The sequence below is a fragment of the Tasmannia lanceolata genome, unplaced genomic scaffold (assembly GCF_043159265.1).
Source record: "Tasmannia lanceolata isolate RefF3 unplaced genomic scaffold, GAP_Taslan_0.1 ptg000018l, whole genome shotgun sequence".
NCBI classification, from domain to species: Eukaryota; Viridiplantae; Streptophyta; class Magnoliopsida; order Canellales; family Winteraceae; genus Tasmannia; species Tasmannia lanceolata.
Window position 1 is genome coordinate 6,022,773 of NW_027518695.1, and position 14,052 is coordinate 6,036,824.

General features: G+C 39.1%; 1 pseudogene across 1 annotated transcript; it reads left to right on the forward strand.

Moving 5' to 3' along the window:
• The first annotated feature begins 9,865 nt into the window (after window positions 1-9,865).
• LOC143849996 (rust resistance kinase Lr10 pseudogene) lies at window positions 9,866-12,094 on the forward strand (annotated as a pseudogene). The gene is made up of 2 exons (XR_013235929.1): window positions 9,866-10,065; window positions 10,421-12,094. The product of XR_013235929.1 is annotated as a rust resistance kinase Lr10 pseudogene (transcript).
• Window positions 12,095-14,052: the final 1,958 nt, after the last annotated feature.

Genomic DNA, 14,052 nt, shown 5'->3' on the forward strand with positions numbered 1-14,052 from the left:
CTGTATCTATATTTGAAGGCAGAAAGAGGGACCTAAATCGAGCCATGCTTCTGCCTTAGTGCGGCACAAAAATGATACGACAGAATCTTCCACCCTCTTTCCTTATTTCATAATCATATTTCTCTCTCTCTCTCTCTCATATCACATCTAATTGATAACAGCACAACTGTGGACCCCGATCCGGAGAGGACGGTGAGGGAACAAGTCCCTAACACCCTCTGGATCTCCACAACGTGTAGGAGAGCTCTGCCAAGGAACTCTCGAAACGGATGCCACCCTCACTGCATAGCATGAGTGGCGATACAAAAAGAAAGAGATATATCTTGATCCGGAACCGAGGCTCGAAACCGGAGAGGACGAGTGCGGCGAGGGACGCGAGGTCCCCACAGCAATCCTCTAAGATCTCCACAATGTGAAGGAGAGCTCTGCCAAGGAACTCTCGAAACGGATGCCACCCTCACAGCATAGCACGAGTGGCGATACAAAACGAATGAGATACATCCTGATCAGGAGCCAGGGCTCGAAACCGAGATGTACCTAAAAAGAACTCAGAGTCGCCATCCATGGATAGGCCATGGAACCCTAAAATCAAATCCTCTGTGCAATGGATAACCAGAAATATATATGGGTTCGTGCCTGGTTACGAATGGGGAAGGTCTGAGAGCACCCCCAATTCGCCCGAGTGCAAGCACTTGGTCTCTTATGCCATTTTCATTAATTCCAAAGAAGTTTGAGTAAAAATCATGTGAAATGGGAACAATCCTCAGGAATCGTCTACCTAAGCATGCATTTCCTGAGAATGGAGAAATAAACACGTAAAATGAAATGAAAAATGTGCCACCTAAGCAAAGCTAGGTTATGAGTGACATGCCTAATGGGTGTCTAAGTTTCTGGTGGACACGCACATGCAAGCTACAACCAAAGGTATAGTATCAGTACAAGAAAGTAAGAAAACATATCAAAACATGAGACACAAATCTATGCTATGTATGACGGGACAAGACAAGTCCTAACTCTAATGCAGGACTGGACTCGGACCAGAATGGCCATCCATCCTAGCTGCACTACGTATCCCGGCCTCGGGAAGAATCGGAGCACACGTAGTTCGATGCCCTATTCAAAATTATGATGCCTAAGACACCTAGACCTCTATCCTAGACTCGATCTAAAAGACCGGACTAGTTATTAAAGCTTCTTGAACTATTATTTAAATTCCAATGAATGGTGGATTTTAGGACATCCTATATGCCCTAACTAAATGCAGATTGATTAGCCTTAAGCTAATGCAGGTGGTTCCTACAATCCTATGTGTAACTAGGCCGTGCAACCTAATGAAAACCACGGGATGACTATATGCCTAGTCTAGCCATCGGTTCGACTAAATGTCTAACCGATCGACTCGAGGCCTCCTAACTCTAGGGACACTCACACGACAGGACATACCATATCAATACAAATCAAGACAAACTCCTAACTCTAGAACACTACCTAAACAGCTAGGACATACTCCTAACTCTAGAGGAAGATCTTTTTGAAAATGGTTTGAATATTTTTGTAACTTTGAAAGATTTAAAATTTTTATTTTTAAAGGTTTGGCTGGACTTGGGATGTGGATCCCAAGCTGCACTACGTACCTCGTGGAAGAGGATCAAGCCAACGTAGTTCGAAACGAACTCTCTACCTATCAAACACTTACGGCAAATCAACTATGCTCTAATAATACTATTATAAGAGCAAATGAGTCAAAGACTCTCTAATGACAGTAACTGGAGAATAAATGAGTCAAAGACTCTCTAATAAAAGCGACTAAAGGATAAACGAGTCAAAGACTCTCTAATAAGAGCAACTGATAACACTGAAATGAGATAACGAAGTCAAAGACTCTCTAATAATACTGCAAATGAAACAGATGAGTCAAAGACTCTCTAAAAACGGAAACACGAGTCAAAGACTCCAATAACACCAACTAAAAGATAAATGAGTCAAAGACTCTCTAAAGGAAAAGAAACACGAGTCAAAGACTCCACTAACATTAACTAAAGGATTAATGAGTAAAGACTCTCTAAAAGAGATGAAAAACACGAGTCAAAGACTCCACTAACACCAACTAAAGGATATATGAGTCAAAGACTCTCTAAGGGAAAAGAAATACGAGTCAAAGACTCCACTAACACCAACTAAAGGATAAATGAGTCAAAGACTCTCTAAAAGAGATGAAAATACGAGTCAAAGACTCCACTAACACCAACTAAAGGATATATGAGTCAAAGACTCTCTAAAGGAAAAGAAATACGAGTCAAAGACTCCACTAACACCAACTAAAGGATAAATGAGTCAAAGACTCTCTAAAAGAGATGAAAATACGAGTCAAAGACTCCACTAACACCAACTAAAGGATATATGAGTCAAAGACTCTCTAAAGGAAAAGAAACACGAGTCAAAGACTCTACTAACACCAACTAAATGCTAAATGAGTCAAAGACTCTCTAAAGGAAAAGAAACATGAGTCAAAGACTCTACTAACACCAACTAAAGGATAAATGAGTCAAAGACTCTCTAAAAGAGATGAATACACGAGTCAAAGACTCTACTAACACCAACTAAAGGATATATGAGTCAAAGACTCTCCAAAGGAAAAGAAACACGAGTCAAAGACTCCACTAACACCAACTAAAGGATAAATGAGTCAAAGACTCTCTAAAAGAGATGAAAACACGAGTCAAAGACTCCACTAACACCAACTAAAGGATATATGAGTCAAAGACTCCCTAAAAGAAAAGGAGTACGAGTCAAAGACTCTACTGACAACAACTAAAGACAGATGAGTCAAAAGACTCTCTAAAAGAGATGGAAACACGATCGAATCAGATAATAGAAGATTGAAAATATGTGATCAAGATGAGATGAGATAGCATAAGATTGCTTTCAACGGATGGATCATGAATGACTAATCCTATGAGATCTTTGGAAATGAATGGGATTTACATCCTAACCCCAAAGGAAAAGTTTTTTAATCTTCGCACATTTTATCAGTGTTACCTGAAGGCATCAACCCTAACCCTAATCTAGCGGAGTGGAGAAAGGATCTCGACTCATGACTTTGTTTGTGTACCTAGGACCGATCGTAGCCATTGGAAGATGGACTACGGCCTAATCTAGACACAAATGGGTAGGATATCCTAAACTAGGCTCACACACGTGATGCACATGTGTTCGTATACTACATGCATGTGTGGGTTAATCTAGGGGTAAGGCCAAGAGTTCCCTTAGCGCGAATCCATGTTCGATATACTGTACCAGTGTCCGGCGTATCAGTACGTGAACAAGAGATCCGTTTACGTACCATAAAGGTACTAGGCTAAGGGTGGAATGCTTCTCTAGCACAGAGGCACCAGGTGATGAAATCCCAGTCAACCATGCTAGATAACACTCCGGGTTCCTAAAATAGGACGTGTGTGCATGTGAGATGCAGGGGTTTAGATGCAAGTGATGTAAGTGTGTGCAATAAGTTCGCGCAATCTATGATGCCTTCAGGTTTTGTTAGATTAAGTTTGAGTAAATGTGATGAGAAAATAAAACATACAAACTAATCACAGCATCAGGATTTTACAAAGGAAATCAGTGATTCCTAAGGTTTCTATTTTGATAATTTAATGATTGAATATGTGATGGAATATTATGATCTGGAAATTTTTAAAACAATTTGATTTTAATTCAATTTACTCAAGGATTTTAAAAGGTTTCAATTCAGATTGTAGATTTACACATCAACATATAACAAATCTTTTCAGAACAAGATGAAATTTTTACAGTAACTTCTCCTTAATTATATAAGATTATAATAAAAATTTCATAGATTTTAAATGTGGTTTGCTATTAGTTTTTCAATGTTGAAAGTTTCTGTCCAGATTGTGAATTAACACAGTAACGTATAGCAAATCAATTCAAAACAATATGAAATTTCTATAGTATGTGTATTACAATAAGAAAGGATTACTGTAAAAGTTTCATAAATTTTAAAAATGATTTACGATTAATTTACGATTTTACAAATATCCATCCAGATTATGAATTAACAAAGAAACACATAGTAAATCAAATCCAAATCAGTTTAAACTTTATGAAAACATGTAATTCCAGTAGTAATTATCAAACAAATATTTTCAGAAGTTTTCATTGCAATTTACTATTTTTATCAGATTTAATACAGCATGCATGATTTTACGTAAAAAATCATAAACAAATATCCAACAGCAACCAAAAATCTTGAAAAATTCACGGGAGATTAGATTAGATTTAATTTGCATCTCATCCAAATTTCACTTTTGAAAACATTATAGAGGTTTTGAAAATTGGTTTTTTCCAAAAATACCCCTAGAGTTAAATGAATTTTTAAACCCTTTAAATCAAATCAAGAATTCATAAAGAAATTCGTAATAATTCAAAATCTTACAATTATGTTATGTTTAAATTTTCATTGATTTTGGATCTATGTTGACATCTTCTTAAATTCAATCTTTAGAATTTTACCCCTTTGAGGGTAAAGTTCAAAAGGTCAAATTACGGTCAAAACGAAGTCAAAATTCTTCGAAATTCCAGATTTCTACACTTCTTAATGTTCAAAACACTCAGAGATTGAAAAAAACATATTTTGAATAACAATAAGAAAAAATAAAAATAAATCACAAATTCAATCCTAGCATGCTTCTAGTTTAAGATATATGAAAGAGGGTTTTGGAATACCAACCTTGCTAGCTCTCCTTGTCTCTAGGGTAAGTAATCCTCGGATATACGCTTTGTCTTACCCTTTCAATTAGCAAAGAAAACCCCCAAAAAAAATGTTGCCGCCGATCCGTTCCGCCGTCTTCACTTTCTCTTAGAGGGAAGGATTGGGAGGTGATTGGGAGAGATAATGGAAGAAGAATATAGGGAAAGGGATTGGAGGGAGTGATTGGAAGAGATAATGGAAGAGAAAAAGATAATGGAAGATAAATCTCTCCTTTTCTCCTCCTTTTCTTATGGATGGGAAGGAAGATATATATAGGGAGAGAAAGAGAGAGAGAGAGATGTGTTGGTGGAGAGCTCATCATGTTTCTTAGTGGAGAATCCATCATCATTCTTCTTAGTGGAGGGCCCATCATGTTTCTTAGTGGAGAATCCATCATCATTCTTCTTAGTGGAGGGCCCATCATGTTTCTTTAGTGGAGAATCCATCATTATTGTTCTTCATAAGAGGCCTCACAAGAGGCCCTACTGAGGCCCCACAATGTGGGCCCCACAACGCGGGCCCCACAATGTGGGCCCTCGGTTGATTCGAATTTTAAACAAATGTTCAATGCGGGCCCACCAAACGGGTCCAAATTCTCCCTCGCTTGGATTCTTATGAATAATCTCTCTCAACCTCTCACGGAAAAATGCAAAACATGGCGGAAATGATCGGATGGGGTTTCTCCCAAGCATAGCGAACTTGGGTCCGGTCAAAATGGGGTGTCTACAACAACCATGTGACGATGGGATGAACCCACCCTTGTTTTACATGTTTTAACCGGCTGTCAAAGGCTAGAACAAATCCTAAAAAGCTCCCAACAACTAATATGACAAGTATAAACAAAGAGAGTAGTGCCATTGTCAAAACTTGCTCGTGCTTTTACCAATGGCCTAAAAATATAACCTAAGAAAAAGCATAGGGATTGTCGACAACAAATTTCATGTAAATTCACTAACACAAAAATTTGAAGACAAATTACAAAGAAATATTATAATTAAAAGAAAATAGTACAACTTTCTACAATCCTCTGATTAACGATCAAATTGTTGAAGACAAAGTTGAATTTGTTGAAGACGAGGGCTTTCATAGCGTAATTCTCGTTCGGTGTTTGAAGATGTGTAGACTTCACTCCGGGCACAAGGTAATTAGCTTGCGTGGAGGCTGCTGAAAGACCTCTTGTGGGTTGGCAGGTCGCACTCGAGGCACGCCAAAATTTTGATGTCCACATGGATTTATCATAATTTGTCGGGAGGGATTGGAATCTATGGCCCTTATCATTAAAAGATAAAACTTAAATTCACATTTATTATATATATAGGAGGAATGCTAAACTGAAGGCTACCTCTGTGAGCATGCCCACAAAAGTTCTGCCTTCTTGGAATTTAGTCATCATGGTATGCAGGGACAGTCATATTGAAAGCTGATTAGGGATGTTCCTTTGGTTTGTGAAGCTTGAGATGTAAAAATACAAAATTTAGAATATTATTCACTCATTCTATACACACTTAAGCCCTGTTTGTTTAAGACTACGAAAACCATTGTGAGTGCTACACCAATTATTGGACTCAAATTTAAATGTAATTTTGAGTCCTAACAATCGGTTGTCATAATCTTAAACCAAGAGGGCCTTAGGACCTCTTCACTTTAGATTAAGACAACCAATTGTCAGCCCAAAACCTATTATTTGATTCAAATTTACATGTAATTTTGAGTCCAATAATCGGTTTTGGATTCACAATCGTTCCTCACGAACAAGGGATTAGGCACTCTTGAGAATGGATTGTGAGTCCTCTTGAGAATTGATTGTGAAGAACCAATTGTGGACTCACAATTGGTTCTCAAAATCCATCAGAAAATCGATGGAACCGTCATGTTAAATCATATGGTCCCACAGCTTCCACCAATGGAGCACGCAGATCCTTTGGATTTTCATCATTGTGCCTTCTGTCTATTCTAAAGTTACCAAGAATTTCACTCTCCCCTCTGTTCAAGAGTAATTTTCAAATCTTCTTAACTGCTTTCTGCCAATCTTGGAGAAATGGATATTCTTTTTCCTTTTTTTCCCCTTCAAACACAATAAAAAAAAGGTAAGGATATAGGCAGACTGAAAACAACTTGGGTAGAAACGGTGAGGAAAGACTTGATGGTTAGAAACATAATAGAGAACATGACATTGGATAGGAGAGAATGGAAGAAAATGATCCATGTAGATGAACCCAACTAGTGTCAGGATTAGACTTAGTCAATTTGAGCTGGGTAGATTCTTTCACCTTCTTCATGAAAATTTTCGAAAGGATTCATTAGCCGACCCCAACTAGTTTGGGACAAAGGCTAAGTTGAGTTGAGTTAAGTATACGTCTTGCTGCCAGGAATTTTTTCATGATAGATAGGTTTCTCCAAGTGGAGATGAGGGTGTAGTGGCTAAAAACTAGGATACAAAAAACAAGAAACTAGTGTCTCCGGCGATGAGAAGTCGCTAAAACAGGAAACAACTTGTTCTATTTTGAGTAGAGTTTTATGTTTCCTGATTTTTAGCTTTTTTCCTGTTTTTTGTCATGATTTTTGGTATATTTTAGGCAGTCCCTGCCTGCATATTGAAGGGGCAGCTGTCTTCTTGAATGAAGTCTATTTGAACCAAATTAACACTTCTAAGATCTGACTATGCATGTCTAGTAGAGCTGGGTGTTGGATCCCTAATCGCATTAGGGATCGGTGTATAAGGAAGTGGAGTAGATTGAGACAAGACCACCAATTCAGGTAGTTGGAGAACTACTGAAGAAGGCCTCTAAGTAAAATAATGCATTGGTTGTGCGTCTAAGGAAAAATAAACTAGGTCATTAACGCCAATAATAATCATGGTTTAGTGATAGTCATGAATGCCTGTAAAGGCAAATCTTTACTGGTAGATACAGTATCCACCGGTAAAGGCTTCACCAACATATTTATCGGTGGATTGATGACAACCGGTAATCCACCGGTATATTATTTCAACAGAGGATAATTTTGCTTTTATACAGGCGATCTTGATTCACCGTGGGTAAAATCCTACTTTCTTGTTGTGGACCATAATTCTCTTTCCACTATTGAAAACTTGATGTCGAGGTGTGAATTGTTATAGTATCACATTCAAAGACACCATGACATACGATGATGCCTTCAAATCTTCTATAACTATTCTCCTAATTCAAGCTATCATCGACATCATGCTTATGTCATGAACCTTTCCATCCTTAACTTGCTTAAGAAGAAAGCTCCTTCAAATTCATGTCATATTAGGCAAGAGAATATTTTAAGCATTGCTGACGTCATGAACAGTTCCATCATTGACTAGCCTAAGAAGGAAGTTCTTTCAAATTCGTACCATGTTGGGCAAGAGAATATTTTAAGTGTTCCTTATTGTAATTCATATTTTTTATCTGGATTGATTGTAAATCATGACTTTGTATTCTCATGAAATGTGATAGGGATTTGCTAGCGTCCATCGCAAAAGGCATTTCTCTGATGGTTTGTTGAATGTCAGAGAAGCCACACAAGCTCACTTTTCAGTAGATATTGTCTTCATTCACGAAGTGGTTGCTCTGACAGGAGACAGAGAAATGCCTTTTGCTATGGATGCTAGCTAATTCCTTATATAGAATATCTATTCTTTATAAATAGCATGTTGCATCCTAACGATTGAGATAAGCAACATGAATGGGAGTGACCTTTTTCTCCTTTTCCATGGAAAATTAAGAAGTCTTTTTAGACAGGCGAAAGGAAGCAGCTTGGAAAATGCCTCTAATTAATGACAAACAAGCAGGAAGACCAACACCGGAGAGAAGATTGGGCTTTGATGTAGAGCCATATTGGAAATTCGATGCAGTTTTGAGCCTTCTCAGATATGCCTCCTGTGAAAATTTTGACAATTTAGGCCAATGAAGAGATGAATTTGGCTTCATCTATGAGAAACTGAAGCGCTAACCTTGGAGGCAGAAGCAGAAACCAAAACTAAATTTGGCTTCATCTGTGAGAAGTATGGCGAAAATCTTGGAGGGAGAAGCAGAAAGCGTCACGCCGCCTCAGATCCATTTCAATATTTGGTATCAAATAAAGGCTCGGTTGTGTGGGAGGAAGCTGATGCAAATTCAACCGCAACTAGAGGAACCGGTGAAACTTCAGATTCGCACGCAACTTTAGGAACTGCTGAAATTTGTTACAAATATTCCACTCCAATAATGAAGAAATATAAAATAGAAATGGCTATTTCATCTTGAAGTTACACTTTCATTTTAGTGTCCCTTCCGAATACCGGAGGGATCGATGTGCATTTGCAAGAAATGTGTTGGGAATTAAACCCGGTAGAACTCAACCCTAAAAGCTAGCTGTTAGAATTTCACATGTCCGATGTGGGACTATTGCTTTTGCGTGGAACCCCAACAATCTCCCCCTCCAAGCGGAAGCAACGTTGACAATCTCGCCCCTCCACGCGGCGGCAACGTGGGAACCACGAGATCTTCTCCGAGGGAATCCCACCGTCCTCGGAGGCACACTGGGGTTACCGAGATCTTCCCGATAGTTACCACGCCCCAGCTCTGATACCATTTGTTGGGAATTAAACCAGGTAGAACTCACCCCTAAAAGCTAGCTGTTAGAGGGAGGGAGCCCATTCCCTTGTAACCCATCCACATCCATTTCAAATGTCCGATGTGGGACTATTGCTTTTGCGAGGAACCCCAACAAAATGATAGCTTGGAAATGCTTACCAGATTTTTAGGGATGTTAAATGCACATGATCATTTCCAAATAAGCCTTCATACAATATTCTTATACATTCTTCACATGTTATATTAATTGTCAAAATCTATTTGCAACTTTTTGATTTGCTTCTGCAAGCTACATTATGCAATATTAAGAGTTTCTTGGCAGGACTACAGAAGCCTTCCTACTGCCAATTGGCCCACCTCTTTAAATACAACCTTCTACAAGTTGCCATGTCACTATCCGTTATGTTATATGAAACCATTATTTTAGGCAAAGACAAACAAGTGGTGAAAATGATAGTGGGACCAAGGCTCCCATTATAGCCACTCCTATCACACCTCTAATACAACACGGCAAGGGAATCCTTATCATATTACTTCTCTGCAAAGAAAAATTCCACAAGACTTTTGAGTCGTGGAAGGGCACCAATTAGGAATAAACAGCTTATCAAATTCGAAAACTTCGTGTTCATTGCCCTCCATTGTCATCTTTCACTCTGTTTGGAGATCTCAACCTCCGATAATTCACGATGGACGGGAACGTAACCATTTTTATTGGTAAGATATTAAAGTTCAATACAAATCTAAAATAAGTTTTGGTTTTGTTATTAAGGAGTAGGGCAATGATAAATCGACTCCCCAAATGGATGAATCGACTCCCCATGTGTCTATCTCTCTCCTCTAGTTAGAAAGAGGAGAGAGAAAGACACATGGGGAGTCGATTTATCACTCCCCTAAGGAGTATTGAAAACATAAATTTACATATGGTTTGAGAAGCAAGTCTCAAAACATGTGTAAAACTCTCAAACCATGTGTAAAATTATTTTAAATTTATACTCGTTAGTTAAACCCAATAAGTTTCTATAATCCTGTTGGAATGAATTCTCATGATCCCGTTTCATAAATTTTGCAGTATTTACATCAGTGGGGGCCTTGATTATATTCATCGCAATAGTGTTAGCCGTAAATGAATGCCTGACAAAGATAGGAAATGCACAACCAATGTATTTTTATCCATACCCCCCAATGGAAATGAACCCCATGGTGGTGAATCCATCTCCAGCTGATTATATGCCCCCCGTGGCGGTGAATCCATCTCCAGCTGATTCCAAGCCCCCCGTGGCGGTGAATCCATCTCCAGCTGATTCTAAGCCCCCCGTGGCGGTGAATCCATCTCCAGCTGATTCTAAGCCGCCCAAGGCAATGAACCCATCTCCATCTGATTCTAAGCCGCCCACGGCAATGAACCCATCTCCATCTGATTATATGGTCCTTTCAGAAATTGAAGCGGGTCGGTTGAGCGGTTTCTCAAAGACATGGTGAGAGAGAAACCCATCAGATTTTCACCTGAGCAACTGGCTCATTTGACTAGCAATTATGCCATCAAATTGGGTTCAGGCGGTTTTGGACAAGTGTATAAAGGAGAGATCCGGGAGGGAATGCTAGTGGCCGTTAAGGTTCTCAATGCAAGCTTGGGTAAGAGAGCCGAAGAGCAATTCATGGCAGAAGTAAGCACAATTGGCAGAACTTATCATCTCAATCTGGTTAGACTCTATGGATTCTGCTTCAGTGCCACGATGAAAGCACTTGTGTACGAGTACATGGAGAATGGATCCCTGGACAATTTCTTGTTCAGCAAGATCATAAATATTGAGTGGGAAAAGCTGTATGAAATCGCAATTGGTACTGCTAGGGGAATTGCATACCTACATGAAGAGTGCCATCATAGGATAATTCACTACGACATAAAGCCCGGCAATGTTCTTCTTGATGAGAATTTCAATCCCAAGGTGGCTGATTTTGGATTGGCTAAGCTTTGTGACAGGGGAAACAGTCATGTAACCATGACAGGAGGGAGGGGGACCCCTGGCTATGCTGCACCAGAGCTATGGATGCCATTTCCTGTAACCCACAAATGCGACGTTTACAGCTTCGGAATGCTGTTGTTTGAGATTGTTGGGAGGAGGAGAAACCTCGACATTAATCTGCCTGAAAGTAAGGAATGGTTTCCAAAGTTGGTTTGGGAGAAGTTTGAAATAGGTGAATTGGGGGGATTGGTGGCCGATATTGGAATTGAGGCCAAGGCTATGGAGAAAGCTCAGAGGATGTCCATGGTTGCTCTATGGTGTATTCAGTACTCGCCAGGCGCGAGACCACCCATGAGTAGTGTGGTGAAGATCTTACAGGGAGAATCAGAAATGGTCATGCAGCCTCCCAACCCATTTCAACATATGATGTCAAGTACGAGCTCGGTTGTGTGGAGGGACAGTGACACAAACTCAACAGCAACTCGAGGAACTGCTGAAATTTCAGATTCTACAGCGACTGGAAGAACTTCTGAAATTTGTCGCAAAGATTCTACTCCAATCATGAAGAAGTATGGCATAGAAATGGCTAACTCATCTTGAAGAGAAGCTATCATTTTATTCACATATTATGTACTTAAAAATGGTGTTTAGAGTTAATTTCCTTTTTAGACATTTCTTATGTTTGGAAATACGTATTTTGTAAGTCTGGGAAATGAGTACACCATGGAAATGATATGTTCAGAAAATGACTAAGACTGGGAAATGATCAGTTCAGTAAATGACTTTGCCTAGGAAATGACTAGGCGTAGTAATGATTAGTGTAGAAAATTTGATGGGCTTAGAAATGATATTTTACATTTAAAAATTGTCATGAGATGAGTTCAAGAGAAGTCTATATAAAGAGTTTTATGCCTTCACTTGAGGGCCATGTGGAAAAGGAGAGGAAAATAGATAAATTCATTATTTTAGTTTTTTTCCTTCTTCCTTGAGTTGCATTTGCAACTCATCGTGCTTCAACAAAGTGGTATCAGGGAAATACAAGACCTATAAGCTAATCCCTTTTCTCCGATGAGTGAATCCGGGAAATACCACAATTGACAGCTCCCTGTTGGGAGAAGTCCCTCTGCCACTATAGCCCAATAGTCTGGTTATTGGAATCGAACGTAGGTCTCTCCTCCCCCTTCATTTCTTCGCATAGCATTCATCAGCATCGTGCATCGATCATCTTCTATGCATTTGGGTTATTGAAGGTGCTACATCATAACGAGAATTTATATGATGGGTGGCCGTGAAAACACGTGAAGTCTAAAAAAAGTAGGTACGGCCCACTTTTTTTTATGATCCAAATCGTTCATCTGTTTGGGCACAACTTAAATAGGTTGTGCCCAAAAAATCATTTCCATAGGATGATCCTGGCCCTCCGATCTGTAGAAGATTCCATAAATGATTTTTGGAAATCTCCATTTTCAGATCAGTTCAGATCGGAGGGTTAGGATCATCCTATGGGAATCAATTTTGGGGCACAACCTATTTACGTTGTGCCCAAACAGATGAACGGTTTGGTTATCAAAAAAAGTGGGCCGTACCTACTTTTTTAGACTTCACGTGTTTTCACGGCCACCCATCATATAAATTCTCTATCATAACAACTAACCGTAGAAGTCTAAACATTTCAAAGCCTACCATGCCAATCTTTGGAGGAGAAAATTAGGACTTTGGAGCATGAGATGAAGACCCTATTTCTATCTCAAGACATTTGGGACTTGGTGGAAAATGGGTACGGTGAGCCAGTAGATGATACTTAAATGGAGCAACACAAAAACAACAACAAGAAGGATGCCAAAGCCCTTTCCATCATTCAACGGTGCCAAAGCCCTTTCCAAGGATTATTGGAGCTACAAAGCCATCAAAGCATGAGATCTTCTACACAATGAATTTAGTGGTAATTATAATGTAAAAACCACCAAGAATTCAGCAGTAGTTATAAGGTAATTAAAAAAACATCAAGCTTCAATCTCTTCATTGACAGTCCGAAAATCATCGTGTGAAATGAAAGTATAAACGAATATTTTTCTAAAGTAGTAGAAATGGTAAAAGAAATGCGTTCATATGGAGAGAATATTTCTGAGCAAAAAAATTGTTAAAAAAAATCAGGCTAAATATGACTATTGTTGGAGCTATAGAAGAAACAAAACACCACTCATCATTGAATGTTAGTGGACTGGTCGGTTCTCATAAAGTGCATGAAGAAAGAATGAACCTTCATAGTGATAAATCAATTGAGCATGCTTTTCAGTCAAGAAATTTTTTTGAACGATGATGAATTTTGTTAACACACCCCCCCTAAAATTTTTTTTTAATGGGGGCACCCCTTTACTAATAACTGCTGGTTAAGGGTGTCTAGCCAGCTGTGAAGATCGACTCCCATGATGCTATATGACTTCTCGCGGGTGAAGAGGGGCAAACACTTTGTCACGATGTTGGTCTCCCTGCAATCTTGCGCCTGGTTCACAATCATTAGAACAAGCCCAAACATCCATGGATATTGTTTCTATGGGCAATTCACTAAAGTTAGGCAGTATAGATTTTGTTGACTTGGTCTCTGCGAGCATGCCCACAAAAGTTCTGCCTTCTTGGAATTTAGTCATCATGGTATGCAGGGACAGTCACGTTGAAAGCTTATTAGGGATGTTACTTTGGTTTGCGAAGCTTGAGATGCAAAAATGCAAATTTTAGA